Source organism: Rhyacophila brunnea, unplaced genomic scaffold, assembly GCF_057557595.1.
Source record: "Rhyacophila brunnea isolate RB1 unplaced genomic scaffold, BYU_Rbru_1.0 scaffold_5, whole genome shotgun sequence".
Lineage (NCBI taxonomy): Eukaryota > Metazoa > Arthropoda > Insecta > Trichoptera > Rhyacophilidae > Rhyacophila > Rhyacophila brunnea.
Genome location: NW_028233170.1, coordinates 27,582,726 through 27,603,362, shown reverse-complemented (window position 1 = coordinate 27,603,362; position 20,637 = coordinate 27,582,726). Strand labels below are relative to the sequence as shown.

The window sequence follows — 20,637 nt, the reverse complement described above, 5'->3', positions numbered from 1 at the left end:
TTAATGTGGTACTCAAATATTAGGTCGAATAATTCAATTCTTCGTCTAAATTCGTAAGTCTTTCTCTTTTTATAGTTTTTATATTAGTTGTTGTTGAGAAACCGAGCGCATACAATCAATATAGTGTTGAAAACTGTAACAATATTTTCAGTGCCCTCATGTAGAGGTCTGGATATTCGTCTTGGACAGAAATCCAAAATTAGTCCATAATTATTTTATAAAATTTAATTTTTAAAGTACGAACCGTTGACAAGGTGACCAATTCTTCCTTTTTGGTAGAAAAATTCACCACTCTATGTATTAATCGTAGCAAATGGATTTTGTATCCAGTCATAATTTTCTATATTTAAGGAAGGAAAGTAATAATTTACCATATTTACAACATGTTCTAGTACAGGTTTTAGTGCTGCTGGTAATGTTTTGTGTAAAAAAACAGTGCGTAGACATAATATTAAGGGTTTCTTGTCTTTGGGCGGGTAACAAATCCTTTAAATAATGAGCCAACCATTGACGGAGCACCATCTGTACAAATTCCTACACCTCATAACTCCCATGTTATTTTCAATTGTTCAAAATCGAAATCACATTGGATCTTTCGTCGGCTTTTACAATTTCGCGAAGGACTTTTTCGGTTTTCACTATTAAATTTGACGGATTTTTCTGCTTTGATCATTTCTTTCGCGGTGCATCGGTTAAGAACCACTGCACTAGACATATTCACCATAGCAGATGTACAACTGACTGGTGAGTGACTGAAAAATAGCGCTGTAAATCGGTATTTTACGAGTACATTATTTAAGTACTTACCTACTTATATGTTTCTATAATCTATATTTATATTGACTTTAATGTTTCTTTAAACAGCTTGCAGTCTTCGTTCAGGCAATGAAAGGCGCCCCTAGCCCCATCTCTACAGTTATTTGGCCTTTTCATCTTAAGCCCAGAATTTACTATAGCACGTTCCCTTGTTACACTGATGTGATGTGGAATGATTAAAATATGATTTTATTTGGTTCTACTCGAACTGTTATATTAGAATAAACGTGGATGTAGGTACTTGTGTTACTGGGTTACCATATTATATATTATACTCGTATTATTATGATTAGTTTGTAGCTAACTAAATTTGGATAGGTTTGGTTTGAGGCATACCATACCCAATTTCTGACAATTCGTAAGGGTCCAGCCGGGCCCCGTTCATTGGTTTGCCAATTGGTATTAGGCGGTATGTATGCAGCTAATGAGGTACCGGCTGATTAGTATGTTGCAGTTTTTAGCAAATTTGGCTTTATGTAATAGTATGGTGAGTCCAAACTAAACGTGAACTCTTCGTTTATAAGGACGACTCCATGAGCGCAGTGAAGATTTTTAGAGCTCATTGAATGGCTCATTATCGCACGCCAGATCCTTACGTGGAGAAAATGGACACCACGCGGCACCTCCAGCAATTCCTGTCGTTCGCCAGTTTTGTTGCATTGTATCATGTCATCACAGCATCCCTGTAAGCGCGCAAGTCAGACGATTTATAGTCAGCTTCCGACTTTTTTTTCGCATGGACCACCCCGAATCTGCGGTCTTCTAAGTAGACAAACCAAGTTCGTTGGATTTCAAACATGTTTGATATTTTACTCTACGAGTTGCCAGAATAATTGGTCCTTACGTCCTACGTAAATTCGATTTGACATAACTACACAGTCATTCGGATCGAAAAAAACCCGCAATTATTGTTGTAAACATTTTTATTGATTGATTTGTTAATTTACTAAGTAACTTTTGTTAAAACTTGTGTTGTTTTCACTTCTATATTATTTTACGTAAATCTACATGTTCATAACACAAAATTTGAGATAAGAAATAACTCTAATCGCAACTTTTAACTTTTCACAGCTCGACTTTTTTACTCCTTCGTTGATCTTCCGTTGGTCAGTAGCAGAGCAAAGATTTATTGTCCTCAGACTTTTGGCTCCCCAATGGAGCGCCTGCATGAGTACACAGTACACAGCTTATGAATGATATCAGCTAGCCATTCAATGTTTTTAGCACTGTTTCAAGATGCTACAATTCAGTTGACAAAGAACAGCTACATATGCCGGGTTAGGATATTAAACGGACCCCGAAATAAATTTCGGCGTATCTGCACAATCCACTTACTGAATCTCATTGCTGTATAAGAACATACCGCCAATAAATTATTGTAGAAGTTATATTTTGTTATTTTTAAATGTAATTAAGTCAATGAAACAATTAATGCAAAGCCAAAACCTAACAGAAACTGGGTACCTACCTATTATTCGTTGTAGTAGGTTATATTAGATTTCAAATGACCAAATACGTGACGAGATCGAGTGGCGCCACCTAATTGACAAGTACCAAATAATTCACAAAAAAAGATTGTGGGAAAATTCTTGGTCGAAAAACGAGCTACCACTAAATAGTTTTCGAGAAGCTATGGAACAGATAGGTACATAGTTATTGTTCTTGACATATTTTGTTTTCTTGTTTTGGTGTTTTCGCAGATTTGTATTTTGTTATTTTTCGTGGTTAATATTAGACGGAAATACATATCATTCTGATAATGGTGATACAGTGATAATATCCTTGAATGATGACGTGCATGTGAAAAATATACTAGATACGAGGGTGGGTCAATAATTCCTTAGAAAAAAGCATTAAAACAGTTTTTATTTTTGTATTTTTTTTTTATTTCTCAACATAATCTCCTTGGAGCTCAATACACTTGGTTAGACGTTTCTCAATTTTTTTTAAACCGTCAGAAAAATAAGTTTTCGGAAGGTCCTCAAAATAAGCATTTGTCCGATCGATGACTTCTTCATTTGCAAAAAAACCTTGTCCACTTAGCCATTTTTTTAAGTTTGGGAAAAGGAAAAAGTCACTGGGGGCTAAATCTGGCGAATACGGTGGGTGGTCGACCAATTCGAACTTCAATTCTTCAATTTTAGCCATTGATCGTAAACATGTGTGAACACGGGCATTGTTCTGATGAAAGAGGATTTTTTTCCTGTTTAAATGAGGCCATTTTTCTTCAATTTCGTTTTTTAGCTGGTCCAATAAAGATGCATAATAATCCCCTGTTATTGTTTTTCCTTTTTCCAAATAGTCAACGAAAATAATTTCACGTGCATCCCAAAATACAGTAGCCATAACCTTACCAGCTGATTTTACGGTTTTCGCCTTCTTTGGACATGGTTTGTCTTCGCAATCCACTGCTTTGACTGTTCTTTCGTCTCGGGAGTATAGTGGTGTATCTATGTTTCATCTACAGTCACAAAGCGGCGAAAAAATTCATCCGAATTGCGTTGCATGAGCGACAACAGGGCTTTAGAGGCCACCACCCTATTGCGTTTATTGTCGACTGTGAGCAAACGCGGCACCCATCTTGCAGAAATATTTTTCATGCCCAATTTGTCATGTAAAATAGAAATGACGCTACCTTTTGAGATCCCTGTAACCTCAATTATCTCACTCAACTTTAATCTTCGGTCACTTAACACCATATCGTGGATTTTATTGATCATTTCTGGTGTAGTCACCTCTACAGGACGTCCTGAGCGTGGTTCATCCTTTGTTGATGTACGACCACGTTTAAATTCATTTAACCAGTTATAAATAGTTGCAAGTGAAGGAGCAGATATGCCGTGAACTAAATCCAACTCATTTTTTATTTCCTTTGCTGTTAACCCTTTTATATTAAAATGTTTAATAACAGCTCTAAACTCAATTTTCTCCATTTTCCATTTTTCCATTTTCCACAAGCAATTTTTTTTTTAAATGTACGAAAAACACACAGCAACCCGACCAATCTGATTGAAACTTCGCAGCATACTGAATCGGTAGTGCCGCTGCATGAAAACAAACCGCTTACAGTACTAGTCACGCCACTTGTCGGCTTTTCTAAGGACTTATTGACCCACTCTCGTAGGTACAGGTACCATATAACCACGGTGACCACTAATTTGTTCTTTACCTTTTAGGGTTTACTTAATTTTAGGGCGACGTCGCGTAGATTTTTTATTTGCAAAACCATTTTTATATTTTATTTTGCCATTGAAAGTACAGCGATTCAGTTGTAGAACCCATAATATTATGTATTATGTAGGGTTCACATTGAAATAATAGTTCATTAATCGCGGTAAACCCTTGTGCCGTGTTAAATTAAGAATTTGTGGTTTCTATGAGAGCAAAGTATGAACAATCTGTTAATGTAGGGAAGATATTATCATCATCAGCCGGGGTCGATCCACTGCTGGATGAAGACCTCCACATACCTCTTCCACTCTTATCAGTCCCTAGTTCCTCGATACCACGGAAATTGCACACATTAGAGTCGTAATATTTAAGAAATTTCAATATTTTGTGTTCTGTATTTACCTACTTTTCTATTTATTATGATGGTTTGATTTTATTATTATACCTAACAAGAGCCATGCTTTTCCATTTAATAAATCCTAAAGTAGAGAAAAAATATCAATTTCAAAATATTTTTCATTTAATATGATTTTTCAATACTTACTAATTTTGAGGCAGACACGTAAAATCATGCTCCACTATCAAGCCCTTTTTTATAGTAGGTATAAATTATTATTTCAATTTTAGCATTTCTCGAATGAGAAAGAATAGATCTTGAGACAATTCTTTAATTAAGTACTTAATTCTTTTGTTTTTATTACAATTAGTGTTTTGTTAATTTTTATAACAAATATGTTCCACCCTTATTTTATTTTTAGTTGCAAATTTTTCAAAAATTTGTTACGTAGGTACCTACTACCTATTTTATTATTTATTTAAGACTATTTTTACAGACAACCATCTTAAATTTACATACACACAACCTACTGAGAAATTCCATTAAACCTACTTGCAAACAGTGGTGGTTTTATGTACGTGGAGTTCTGTGGCATTGACGTGTTTGGATACAACATTGTAAAAAATTGCGATAAACCGTCATAAAAATATGAATTACAATGGGTATTACAGTATAATAATAGTTATGTGGTTAGAGTTTTTATTGTTTCGATTATTTTACAACGTTTTTCTTAGCTCGTATACCTACTTATTCGTCTGGTGGTTCTTTGTCCGGTACAAATCTTGCAATCAATTTTTAACCAACTTCGGCAACTTCCCGACTGGCTAGACATTTGAAACTTAGAATATATCAGACCACGATGCCAATACATTTTTTAATACTTTTAGCCATCTTTAAGTAGAATTGAATTCATTTTCAGTTAATTCTGTGTTGTATGAAAAGTTATTTCGACACCATTATTATGGGGTCCTATCAACTAAATTATTAATATATACGTGCGTTACTATGGAACTCAATATGACATGTCAAGTACAAATTTTTTTGATCGTTTAAGCTAGTCAAGTTAAGTTTATATGGTTCAACAGAAAATTTAAGAACGTTGTATATAAAAAGTTCTTTTTATCTTGTAGTTATTTTAAATTGAGATGTCGATAGGTACTGTCTTATGAAGCGTGAAAATAAATAAATAAAAACAAATTTATTGAAATATTATGTTACCTACCGAGAGTTTCTTTGCACCGATAAATCAATTGATTATGCTATTTTAGTTCATCGACACTTGCTTTCTGCACCTTTGACACTGCAACAGATATTGTTGACGTTTGCTATCTTCATAAATAATTTTGCCTATTGTGTAATAAATTTATTATTAATATAATAGTATGTCTTTAAACTATTAAGTAGTTGAACTTTGACATCAAGGTAAGTGTAATTAATATTTTTCATAAAAAAAATATATACCTACCTAATGCGATAATTCTTTATCTTTTGAAGAACTGCATTTATTTTTTTGTTAGGCATTATTATCTGGTGACATTGACATTGCTAAAATGTTGTGGGCGACCATATTAATTATGTAGATAGGTACAATATAAGAGACACATAAAAAAATCATGATAATGCAACAAATATGTAGATACTTATATGGTATTGTATGGCCCTACATCCTGAAGCGGGTCCCCAGGTCAGGAACTTTGATTAAAACAAAAATTATATGTTAACACTCCCGTTACTGTCATGTCACTACCCAGCCCATTAAATTACAATTAATATTTCAGTTAATATGTGCTTTGTCATCTTCATATTTCAGCTATTTATATAATCATCAATAGTACATCTAACTAAAATGTTATTATTTTCAAAATCGATAGCATTATCCAGTAAATGCATATAATTGATAGATATCCCTCTGATTTAATTTCTTCTTTCGACCATGTCCGATCCTAATAGGATCATATGGGCCTCCACAGAGTGGAGGTTTGTATAAACAGATTTTTTTTACGAGAAATGGATGTCAGCCACTTGCTCAACCTATTAGGTCCATACTCTGACACATACACAAATTGAAAAACAATATGTGTACTTGCCAGACCCAGGATTCGAACCTGGGACCCTCGACACTATAGACCGGCGCTTAAGCCACGCGGCCATCGTGGGTATCATCATAAATACACATTACAAATAGATCATCGCATTCCATTAAAGACAAAAGAGATATATCTAAAAGTACTCATATGCGACAAAGAGAGACATACCTACTTAATTGTGAGAAAGAGATATGAAAGTAAGCGGTGTGATATAGTAATATGACAGGCCATCTTGTAGGTTGTAAGAATGTGTAGAAATACTCATACAATAATAAATTATAATTAAGTTTTGATGCCTATTTGATAATTTTGTAGATAAATCAAAAAGTTAATAATGATGATGAAATTATTCGACTTATCTATGTTGCAAAAACAGGCATTTCCCTTTTAATTACTGTAACATTGTCAATCTCGTATCGTAACCTAAGGTGACGTCAACGGAATGGTCAGAATTTATTAGCATCATAGAGGGAAGGTTAAATAAATTAATGTTTTTTTTTCTTTTTTTAGAAATAATTCTCATTTTATCTCAAATATTAGGTTTATCATTCAACTTCCTTTATTCGTTCTTTCGATTCCTCTCCCGGTAAACATTGGATACAGTTATGTATGGCTATCTTCGGTCTCTCGAAACGAGAAAGCTTTATTAAAACTGCAACATTCTTGTCCTGTTTAATAAAATCTACGATTTTAAGTCTTGCATTCCTATAAAGTGTATAAAGTATTATGTAGTATTTATTTTTAAGCCAGGCCTTGTGTCTTCAATAACGGGCTATTACTTATATTGTGTATTCTAGCTGTTCTTCTTTGTTATCTACTTGCTTAACTGAACAAAGGCCCATTGTATGTCTATAAGTTAAGGTACATGCACACACGAGAGGAATGAAATAACTAAATAATATTAACATCATGAATCGGCGACTGCTTGTTACTTTCAATGCTTTCTATAGTAGGTAACTAAAGGGTAAATTACTGAGCTGACCACAGTAAGCATCTCTACAAGTCTACACGGTGCGGAATTATATCAATAGATTTTTTTATGACGTATCATTGTTAACCGTTCATCTGACCAGAGGAGATTCTTCCTCTGGATCGTACCTATATTGAAAAAAAACATGTGCATTTGGTAAATATGGGGTTTGAACCGTCGACCCACGGTTTCGTAGGCGGACACTGCCAACACTTTACTGTCGTCATGGATGCTTGTGTGTGTCCCTGCATCTGGTTATAATAACACTCACATGAAACTCATGTCTCTAAAGTGTATACCTGTATATGTGTTAGTTCTAGTATTAGTGTTAGAAGGTTCTATGACAGGGATGGCAAATAGTATTTAATTGGCGTGCCAAAATAAGCAGTGGTGCGTACCATTACTTTTTAGGTGTACACAATAATGATATAATCTACATCATATTTATTGAATATAAAAAAACAATTAGATACATTGGTAACTATATTGTTTATTGAATACTTATATAAAAAAAATGATACACATAAAATGCTAGAAAAGAAGGAAATATAAAAACATTTAATAATAAACTAATTTTTGTTTGAGGTTTTACGTTTCATGTTATTTGTGAGACTTTATATCAGGCTAATAAGTCGTTGATTGCAAATTAATGCATGCTGCTGAATCTTCCTTTTTCAACCTACATAGTCTTTGAATGTACATGATACAATATAGAAAAAATACTTTCACATGAGTAGATGGAAGATAAAATGGTCAACAACGAGATTGCTAGTTTTTTAACAGATATAAAAGTATCAGGCATGCTTTTCTATGTTCTGCCACAATATACATAATATATCGAGGGCTTAGTGTCAAACAACACTATCTACAAAAGTGCAAATTTACAGGAGAGCCAAAAATCGTTATTATAGATTCTTGTAACTCAACAAGGGAAATGTTTATTTAAAACCTAATGTTAATATTTTATAATTTATTGTGTATTACACATTTATCTTGCTTATGATGATGTTAAAATTTATAGGGATAGTTTTTAAAAAATATGAAAACAAGGGTAACTTATGTAGTTAGCGTTAAACTTTACTGACGATTTAATAAGAAATTAGAAAAGATTGACATAACGTTGTTTGACTATCATGTAGCCGTAAATGTAAAATAACGTTATCTCAAAAAAAAAAACACTTTTTTTGTAGATAACGTTGTCTGACTTTAAGCACTCGATTATATCAACATGATTTCGCTTGTCGAAAACTTTAGCGTGCCAAGTTGGGCACGCGTGCCACGTATTTCCCATTGCTGTTCTATTATGTAATCTAATCACACTTAGTAAACTTGTTGAGTCCTTGTCCTATATTTCTTATCTTTCAAAAACTACCTATATCCAATAATAATTTAATTCTACAAAAGATAACAAATCAATATTAAATTATGTACCTATTTACACATAAATAATATAATATGTAGGTTATGCTATATTTTATACAGCTAAATAAAATCAAAATTCTGTTTAATTTGCATGCCTACCTGTGAACATACTAGGATTTATTATCGGTGACAGTTTTCCATGAAGTAAATAAGGCAAAAGCTTTATCAGAAAGCATCAAAAGCATAAACACGTTTTTAAAATGTGTTTTTCAATGTATAGATTTTAACATAATCAACATTAATATGTCCATATAATAACGTAGGTACATTATAAAGATTATCACAATAACTTCAATGGTTACATTAGGTCAGTGGTGGCAAACCTATGGCACGCGAGATGATTTTGCATGGCACGTGTTTGAAGAAGAAAAAAAACCTATAATAATAATAAATGACAGATCGCAATGTATAAAAAAACAGCAAGAAAATACCAAGAATAAGCATTACGTTTAATTTAAATGTATAATTTGCATAGGTCGGTCCTTAGACTTTATGCGTAAAATATAATATTATCTCACTAACATCATCAGGCGGCGGGGAATGCCGCACCGTGAACCTCTAATTTATTATTTTGATCGATTTACAATGCTTGAGACCAAAATGCTCAATTGAGCAATTCTGTTATAAATTTGTATGTAAATGACCAAACTAATTAATACATTAACAAAAAATTTCATTTCTGCCCACAAAAACTTGGAGAAGCTAGTAGTAGTAATTCTGGCAGACAGTTTCAAAATTGGTGGATGGAAATGTATGGCGCAATTATTGAAAAAGTGGTAAAGCTATATATGTGTCTGTGAGTGGTATCAACATCATCATTTTTTAAATAGAATTTTTAAAAAGTATTTTTTCCCCATAATTACTCGACACGTCAGACAGTTGAAAAATAATATTTGGGAAGTTTTGGCACGCATACGTAAAAAGGTTCGCCAACCCTGCATTATGTAGTTAAATGTTTCAAAAAATTATTTACATAGATCCAAAAAGTGCTGTTTGACATGATCATAAACGGACATGCAGCGATTTGTTCATTTTGACCCAGCTGGGGATTGCGAAGATAACCTCGAAAAGATCTCTACGAGGGCTTTTAAATTTTAGCATTTAGTATCGCTGTATTTTTAACACTTATTGAGGGATTATCACGTTGTCAAAATCTGTCGGCACTTTAACACCCCCATATACCATCCATTTTGTAACCTAATTACCATATTGTAATAATAACATGTATTAATTTTGCTCTGACCTGAGTTCCCTGTAGTGATTTTTCTATATATAGGTACTAATCAGAATGCAAAATGTGTGTTATTTACTTTATAGACTTTCAAATCATTCATGTCTGTGGCAGATTGAACAATTGTCCTCCAGGAATCTCTATATCCAGTTGGTCAATTCTCAGCGTTGCGCTTGACATTGCGTCGCTATAGGATTTGTTTCCCGATTAGACCAAATGTCAATTTTACAGGAGACGAAAAACAAATTTCATTGTCGTATATTTAAATATCATTAGATGTATCAATCATTCTTTCTACACTGTATGATTGCAACATTATCTGAGAATAGATTCCAAGAATAATATACTGGTATAAATCATTAAATACACAGAAAATGCGTTTTACTTACAAGTACTCACTGTGGATATTCGGGAAATTTTTAGCGCTCTCAGAATAATGGATATTCGGGATAAAACAAGGACGTTCGGGATTTAAGACCGTAAGCGTATTGCTGCACGGCCCACGGATTACTGAGTGGTCAAAAAGTACGCGCCTCAAATGTTATATTTATTTACACAATAATTGTTAATAATTACTTACTACTATTTAAATACTTAATGATCGTAATTACCCGAGTTCGTATGTAATAATAACATGCGGCAATCGCTTTTTCGGTTTTTTTCGGATTAACTAATAAAATAGTTTTTAAGTAATTAACTATTTTTTTATTGAACGAATAATTCACAAGATTTAAGAATGTACCATTCTATATATTGAACATACATAATTTTTAAAATCATTTCTGAGAAAATATATTATAGCCAATAGAAAAAATCTTTATGAAAAAAGGAAGACACTCGGCAGGAATCGACCCTGCATCTCCTGGGTTTACGCCCCAGTCCACGAATTATCCACTATGCTACGAGGTGACATACTTATGACGACAAACTTTAACTATTGGCCTTTTAATACCTGCTCATCAGCATTCTTCAAAATCAAGCGATTATCGGCGATCGGTTTTTGTTTATTAAATAAAAGTAGGTATCTACTACTTCAATTACTAACCAACGTCATGGATTTCTCCAATATTTTATGATGGTACTTACTCGTACTTGCTAACAATTGTATATTAATACTTTTTCCAAAAAAAAAAATCTATGTAAGTATATATTATATCTGTATATTATTATATCTATATATTTCTATAAATTAACAATTAAACTTATTACAAACCACCAAATAAATATTATATAATATTTACTATATAAATTTGAAAGAGGACTCCGGAAGGCCGAAAAATATGAAAGTGGGCGTGATTGTTTTAGAGCTAGACAACGTGAATGTGGGAGCGAGATGCACGGCGCCAGCGCGGTTTGATTGGCTAAAGTCATATTCGGGAAATAAAATCTCAGCCAGAGATCTCTTTCGACCGAAATTAACTTGGATATTCAGGTACGAATAGTTGGACATTCGGGAGAACACCACGGAGTAATTGTAACTTAACATGGCGTATTCGGGTTTTTTAAAAAAATATCTCTGTTCCTAGATAAAAATATATTGTTTTTATAAATGATTTCGGTAGAGTTCGATGAAAGAAATTGAACTGCATTAAAATGTCGATTTCGACAAAAATGGATATTCGGGAAACAAATCCTATAGCGACGATTGTCCACCCATCTCCTCCGGGGGTGTCCCAGGGGTAGAGAGCTTTACATCCATCACACCTAGCAAGGCCTATTTGAGTCTTCGTACTCTCGATACGTTAACCATTCTTCTTTCTTTTCTTTCGACCATGTCCGATCCTATGATCATATGGTCCTCCACGGAATGGAGGTTTGTATTAACAGATTTTGTTTTTACGAGAAATTGATGTCAGCCACTTGTTCAACCTATAAGGTCCATACCTAGGATTCGAACCTGGGAACCACGATGCTATAGTCCGACGCTTAGGCCGCGCGGCCATCGTGGGAGTCATACAATCATTAACCATACTGGGCATAAATTGTCCATAGACTTCTGCATTCATACGGATGTATATCCATTTGTCTAATAGAGTAATAAGGTCTTCTCGAAATTCTCGTTGTGCGACAAAACTGAGGTGGTAATCATAAAAAAATCGATTAGAAATTCACAGTATTTTTTCTCCTTAAATTCCTTGTGGATTTCAAACAAAAAATGTCTCAATAATAAAATAGAAGTAACCCCCGTATACATAGAATGGGCCACTTCGGTTTTCTTTAAGTGGTCCAAGTATTCTTTGATGAATTTTGTTTTCAAATACTTCGATAGCCTTCTTCTGTTTCGCCATTAGACTCCAGGTGCCACACCTATTATAGTGATTGGCAGGGCTTTTTTTTTAAAAAAAAAGGTGCCGGAACTCACTTCATGTCAAGCTTTTTACTAAATAAAATTATATTCAAATGTCACTTAAATGAAATTTAAAGGAGCTATGCCACGAAGCGAACAAAAAAAGGTTGATTTTTACGATAATTTTTTATTTTAGTCAAAACAAAGCTACAGAAACAATAAAATACATACATTATATTTGAAATATATTGTACAAATAAGACTAAATAAGACTAACTTTAAAATATAATTGTAAATACATATGTAATGTATTTATTTATGAACTTGAATAAAAGTTTAGAGTGATTTCCAAAGTTTTTTCCAATTCTCGTCTGATACATCATCTCGATTCCTTTTCTTAGTGTTAGAGTCTAAGGCCGAATGTCTTCCTTTAAGTAACCACCTATCAACATATTTTGAAGGATCGAAAAGTGTCAAGGGTGGTCCCACGAGTTTGATGAACAAGAGTGCCGAAACTGTTTTAGTGTTTAACGAAGCTCTTGTTGGGGTAATAATAAGATTCATTTGCGAAAACCCCCGTTCACATTCACTTGAAGAAATGGGAATAGAATTCAGAGCATATACCAAACGCAAGAGTTTTTCAGAATATGTCTTTTCGAGAATGTATTCGCGAAATCCACGAATCATTTCTCGTTCATCTAGTTGTAGCCTGATCGAAATGTTTCTAATTTCCATCTCTCCAAATGTCAACCGATTATCAATGTCTTCAGGCCAATATTTTTGGTCAAGTACGCGAGCCCAAAGTGCAAACTCAACATCTTTATTATCTAGCAGCCTTTTTTCAATTGACGTTTTCAACGTGGAATAAAATATTTTCGGATCAATAGGAGGATCATTTTTAGAAACTTTTTCGTGAAGTAAAACTCCACGAAAATGCAGATTGCTTATAGCAGCTGCAGCACATTTATAATAGGGTCCAAAATTCTGTTTTCTTTCTTCAAAAACTTGAACGAGTTCATTTATTTTTCGATTTGCAATGTAAAGGTTCACATTGCGATTTTGTAGGTCCAAACTAAGTTCCGACAATTCTTGGAGAGCGTCGCACATCAATGCTAGATCCAATAAAAATGCTGTTGATGTTATTTTGTTCTTTAAGCCACTGTAAGTACACTTGTCATTTTTATCTCTTGTAGGGTCATTCATCGCTTCTTCAAAATGACGCACAAGGGATTCATAATTATTCCACACAGCCGAAACTGAACGAAAACTAGATGCCACCCATCGGGTACTTAAAACTCTTCCGATTTTCAGTACCTCAACGCCTAGTGATTCTGCACATAAATGCAACTCTCTATTATTTTTCGGCGACGCGTGGTATAAAACATAAAGTTTATCAATAAATGATTTGAATCTATTGATCCCTGAAATTTTTTTTACAACATCACTTACTGATAATTCTAATCTGTGATTAGTACAATGCCAAACTATAATTGAAGGAAATTTTTCTGTCAGCAATTTTTTCACTCCATTTTTAGAACCTAACATCACAGCAGCGCCGTCGCATGCAACCGAAACTAAATATTTTTTTAAATATTCTTCTGTCATCCCATATAAATCAAGAGATTGGAGTAATGATTCAAATATTCCTTTTGCCGTTACGTCTTTAAGTTCAATCAAATCCAAAAACAAATTAATTGGTGAATTCATTCCAACACTTTCGACACAGCATCGAACATACACAATGAGGGTGGTTTTTTGGCTTATGGTGGTAGACTCATCAATTATCAAAGAAATTATATTTTTCGATTGAACAATTTCTTTGAAAATATTTTTTCTCATTTCATCACATATCGACGTGCCCTAGAAAAACCATTATAAGTCTGAAAATAGCGTATTAAGTTTTATTAGCTTTTTATAATATCATATTTTTTGTGCATGTCCTGTAAAAATTTCAGGTCTCTAGCATAAAAATTGACAAAGTTAGGTTTTCGACGATAGTGCAATATATCAACATATTGCGTCGACTAAATTTGTGTTCACAGAAATTTCCGAAAAGTATAGTCATATCTAAATAAGCAACGTGTCGTGCGCTCTTTCTTTCGAATAAGAGGCTCATAATACTTGCTATTACGCTCTTTCACGGATATCTGAATAGACACCATGTTTTATATTGATGTATCACATAAGACTCGTAATTTGTTTTGGTATATCTTCGAAAAAGATTGATATTTTCAGAATTTATACGCATTAATAATTAAAAACTGGTCAGTAGTATTATATCCGAATGTGAAAATATTATATTACTTAATATAAAATAAATTCCTCGTAGAAAACAAATTAATTTGCATTAAAATTTGTGAAACTATATTATTTCATCACCTGTTTCTATTCACTGTGGTAAAGGCCTCCTCACGCTTTCTCCATTCTTTTTGTTTAATTATTTTTCACGGGCACGTGATTTCATCGAACTTAAATATCTTGTCAATATAGCATTATTATTATAATTCTAATTATCTTACGTTCCTCTAAAACTACTGGATTATTGCATTCATTCAGCGGTCGTTTCATCTGCAATATATTATGTCCGGCCCATCTCAATTTAAGGGTTGGACATACCTAAATACGCCGCAGACTCTTGATTGCTCATTTATTCATTCGATCCTTTTTCTGTATTTGTGTGTGTTCGTCAACATATACGTCATTATTGCTACAGATTGTAAGAATCTTAATTTTTCGGATTTTCTATTAATTAACAAGACATAAAAATTTGAATGCTTACATTGGAGACTGAAACACACGTTGACTAAACACCCTGCTATTTAAACTCAACACAAGGTTCAGTTCAAACGTTTTATGCACTCTGCCGATAATTTCGATACGTATTATACCACCATGTATCCTAGTAGGAAAACATAATATACACTAATAAAATAAATTGCTCTTGAAATTATTACAAATTCCTACAAAAATAGTCGGTAATGTTATTTCTAATTTTGACAATTTTCATTATTTAATAGAAAACAAATACCTAGTGAAGATACTTGATTTTATTATTTGTGTAATGGAATACATAGTAATTTTGGACTGATATTTATGACACAAACAAGTTAAATAGGTAATCCTTTTTATGACACTTCGAAATAGTGAGTTTTTACAAAAGATCGATAAAATTTTGTGGGAATATTACCTTTTTATAATAATATTATGACTTCGGCTAAGATCAAAATAAATTCAAACATTAAATTATTGAATGTGGGCCTAAGTACAGCACATGTACATAATATTTTTGCAAATATGACAATGTAGCCAGTATTGTTATTATATTATCACTTTAAATATGTCTCGTAGACAAAATCATTAAATTTACTCACTTCTAAGTATCCTGGGAAAATAATTTTATTTGGCGGGATGTCCTAAAAGGATTAGGCGGGCTTTCACAGAGACGCATTTATTGGCCGCAATAAAACATTAACAAAAATATACAAAATGCAGTCAAAGAAGCATTTATTCGTTTCTACATAAATATTGAAGAATTTCTTTTAATTTTAAATTTTTGGGCTTGGTGCCTTATATTATACCTATATATTATTATAATAGAAATTTAGGAAAAGATGAAACAAATAAAACGTCGTGTAGATGGTGAAATGTACACAGAATAATTTCTTCGTTTAACTTTCCCATTGATTAGCGACTGAGAATTTTTATCATTAATTACAAATAAGTATTAAGTACCTACCTATGCAATCTTTGTGTTTATGACTAGTGACCTAGTTAGTATTATTTATATGATGTTATGATCAACGGTTTATAATTATCGTTATTTTCTTTAAAATTTAATTAGTACTTATACCATATCTGATCGCGCAAAACATATATTGCATTTAGCATCGGGTGGACTTCAAAATAAATTATCAATTAATTTTGAAAAATCTAGTAGTGGTGAGAGTGGTAAGTACATACATTTACATACTTTTTACTTATTGATTATGATTGTTTTATTATTATGAAAGTTATTAGCTATTTAATCCTAGTAAAATTGGACAGAGTTTACATTTTGTATAATTACCTAAATAAAAAAGAATTAGATATGAATGAAAATTGATATTAAACCCTGTTTCTTTGAAAGTTCATAATGAAACGCTTAGATAATGATATCCACTATTTAAAGAAAATACTATTTGATAACCAATTAGCTTATGTTAATATTAAGTTGATTAATTTATAAATTTAATGCATAACGCAATGATTGCTGGTTTGCGCCAACCCTCTAAAATAATTTTATTTTGTACATTTCTTCATTGTAATTCATACTTATCTGTATTTTTATATATTTAACTACTTTACTATTTAAATGAGATATTTTATGAATATCTACCAAATCATGGTATCTAATATGCTTGTGTATTGATTTAAAGATTATATTTGTATATTGGATGAAGCAAGTGGCGTATTCTGCAATGTGAAAAACATGGTGAATGAAGAATCCCTTGACAACGATGAAGTCATAGGTAAGCATAATATGATATAACCACTATAACAACGTAAGACTATTAAAATATTATTCGATTCTTGGTGAAGAGACTGTGTGTATATTAACCACTTATTAAAATATAATACAATTTATGTAATATTATTTGACATAATTTCACAACAAACCGTTTTTTTATGCTTCAATAGAAGATTTTATTTTTTTAAAGATTTTGTGTTTGTTTATAAGTTTTATAACACTATCCAATCAAAGTAGAAGAAACTAACCCTCATAGGTAGTAAATTATGGGGAATAAGTATTTGAATTATATTGCGTTTTATATTGATAAAACCTATTTTTTTGTTATATATGTAGCAGACGATCTATGTATTTTCTGAATACCACGAAATATTGAGATGTTAGAAAACATTTAGGTTTTAATATTTCTGAAAAATAAGCAATTCTATAAGTTTAGGTACTGTAAACTCATCTTTAGGAATGTTTTTTACTGGTATCACTCTGTTATCTACTTTTTTAATCATAGGGTATATACATTGGAGTATTAAATTTTAATTTTATATTTTGTTTTTACAGATTCTAACGATACGACAGATAAGGATTACAATTCTAGCTATTCAGAATACTGTCCCAGTATAATTTCGTTTACATCAAGTGCTCCAGATATTGACGAATATTTTAAATGCGCATCTCCTGAAGTTTTGGATTACTTAATGGATGAAATATCGAAACCGCAAACTGATTCAATACAAACATACCGCAATGATTATCAAGATATTGCGATTCCGTCCACTTCAGTGCATTGTAATGACATAATCGCCATTCCATAAATCATAATGGACAATGATACCTTGACAAATGAAAAATCAAATAATCTCAATTCGACTACACATGATGAAAATGATGTACGATCAACGTATTCTCCATCTAAAGGTGCAGAGAGAAGACGACAAGAAATTAATTGGAAAAAAAATATTTTGAAAACATCAATCAATACTGGCTCCACATATATTTCGAAGGCAGGAAAAATAGTCGATTGGTGTATAAACTATCCAATAAAAGTAATAAAATGTGAGATATTTGTATTAGCATAAAATAATTAATAACATTATGATTGTTCTTTCCATATTTTTAATTTAAATTGTGTTATCAATTATAATCCAATAAAATTAATTAAATGTGATTTATTTGTATTAACATAAAATAATTATGAACAATATGATTGTTCTTTCCATATTTTTAATATAAATTGTGTTATCAATAATCCAATAAAATGTATAAAATGTGATTTATTTGTATTAATATAAAATAATTATTAACATTACGATTGTTCTTTCCATATTTTTAATGTAAATTGTGTTATCAATAATCCAATAAAATGTGATTTATTTGTATTAGCATAAAATAATTATTGACATTATGATTGTTCTTTCCATATTTTTAATATAAATTGTGTTATCAATAATCCAATAAAATGAATAAAATGTGATTTATTTGTATTAACATAAAATATTTATTAAAATTATGATTGTTCTTTCCATATTTTTAATGTAAATTGTGTTATTATGTATAAAAATAAACATTTTTTCTCTCTCGTAGTTACTTGCGTTATATTTTAATTTCTTACATAACTTTTTTTATCCTTCCATAATTACCATTTTCCTGAATAATTTATATTACTTATTGTACATTTTAACAATATTTATATAAATAACTAAAATAATTTACATTTTTTTTTGATTTTTTAAAAATTATCATACTTAGATACTTTTCTGTAATAAAAACTTCGTACAAAAAAACTGTATGTCAATATGTCTCCTTACTCTTTGTCATTATTTTGTATTCACGCTGTCCTATTTCGAGCTAAATAATGCGCTATAATGGTTGTTCCGTACAAGAGCACGATAACTATGGTTGTGTTTAATAAAATCGTATAGAGTAAGAAAAACGCGACGTAAAAAACCGTTCTATGCCAGAATATAAGTCTGCTGTGCGGAGTCAGTGATCTATTTTGTCCGCGCAAAAGCATGTTGAACCGAGTCAAAACATCAAGCGCGTAATATTATTCCAAATAAAAACGATTTTTGGTCATTATCTTAGCTGTTAATCAATTAATCACCATTAAATTTTGATAGAAATATAGACCATAAAATGGTCTATCTGATTTACTTAAATAAGATTAGAAAAAACTCACTCATTTTATATGATGAATTTAATAGCGTAAATATTTTAGTTTTTTTGCTCTCCTGAACATTTGTGATTTTAGACTTACACCGGTTTTTCCTGGGGCCGTCGATATATGATTTACAATGTTAACACATGCGTTAGTGGAATGGAGAATATGACCCATTTCGATCCCATTTAGTTCTTGGAGATTAATTTCACTTTCAAACATATTGAATGATTGATTTTCCTTAGCTACTTTATATGCAGTTCGAAAAATGTTTGCTGTTATTACTTTTTCGCGAGATAACGATTGTCGATATATGATTTACAATGTTAACACATGCGTTAGTGGAATGGAGAATATGACCCATTTCGATCCCATTTAGTTCTTGGAGATTAATTTCACTTTCAAACATATTGAATGATTGATTTTCCTTAGCTACTTTATATGCAGTTCGAAAAATGTTTGCTGTTATTACTTTTTCGCGAGATAACGATTTTAAAAAAGTATTTTCAATCTGCTTTTTTTTGGCTTCAGAAATGATTTTTAACGCTGCTTTGTGTGCAATAGATCCTCTGTGATCAAAAATTTTTTTTCGAAGTGACCCCAATTGTAGCTTCCTCTCTTTCCCAGAATACGTGATTTCATTATTGGCCCATTCTTTGGATATTTTCATTCCCATTGTCGTTTCAGTTCCAAGAGTTCCAACGTTTCTGCAAATTGTGCAGCCAAGTTTCATTTTGTGTACGTTCAACCAATCGTTTTTTGAGCAAAAATCGTTTTTTTGATCTAATGACCAGCAGTCTGGCCAATCGTTTTGAGTTCGACCTTGATCCCCGAGATCAGCTTGAGATGATTCAGGAACATCTACATGTACCGATATTTCCATATCTTCTGTCATCGTTTCTGTTTTGAGCTTTTTATTTGCGGAATCGGCGCCGCTGCCGGTGGTTGAGAAGTAACAGGAAATTTTTTTCATATTTAAACTTGGGGTTGCACTAAATAATATATAAAATAGTTGCACAACACGTAATCGTAACACAAACTGACTAAACAAACGTAAATAACAATATACGCAGATGCTGCCATGCGATAAACGTCAAACTGTCAAAATCATAATACGCAGCATACGTATGAAGCTAGTTACATACGCATGTTTGCTATTTAAACTATACGGTTACTTCACTAACACTAACACGCCAACATTCAAAATGGCTTCCACCTGTACCTTATTTTATCATTTTAACGAATTATTATTGTAATTACTTAAGCGCAAATATTTTTTCGTTTAATTGATTTTGAAATAAAACCGTGAAAAAAGGTGCCGGAACGCCGTTCCACCGCGTTAAATGGAAAAAAAAGCCCTGGTGATTGGTTTCATAACGCAATGATAATGATTGCATGTCATAATTAATAATGACAGCAAAGCCATACTTCTTATGACCATAATGATATATGGAATGTACAGGATAATATCTTGGCATGGATAATTCTTAATTTTTAAGAAATGCCAGTACCTACCTGAAATATTTACATACCTACTGTAATAACAACAGACTTATGTACATAATAATATGTTACTACACTAGTTATTGAATATAGTTATCACATATGGGTAGTACAAACAATACGCCATCATTATCAAATTATGTGCATTAATGCC

The 20,637-nt window shown here is 32.0% G+C and overlaps 1 protein-coding gene across 1 annotated transcript in view; it reads left to right on the top strand.

The window, feature by feature from the left end:
* The window catches only part of mnd (L-type amino acid transporter minidiscs), a 45,672-nt gene that overhangs the window by 12,643 nt on the left and 12,392 nt on the right, over positions 1–20,637 (top strand). The gene's annotated exons all lie outside the window — the stretch shown is intronic.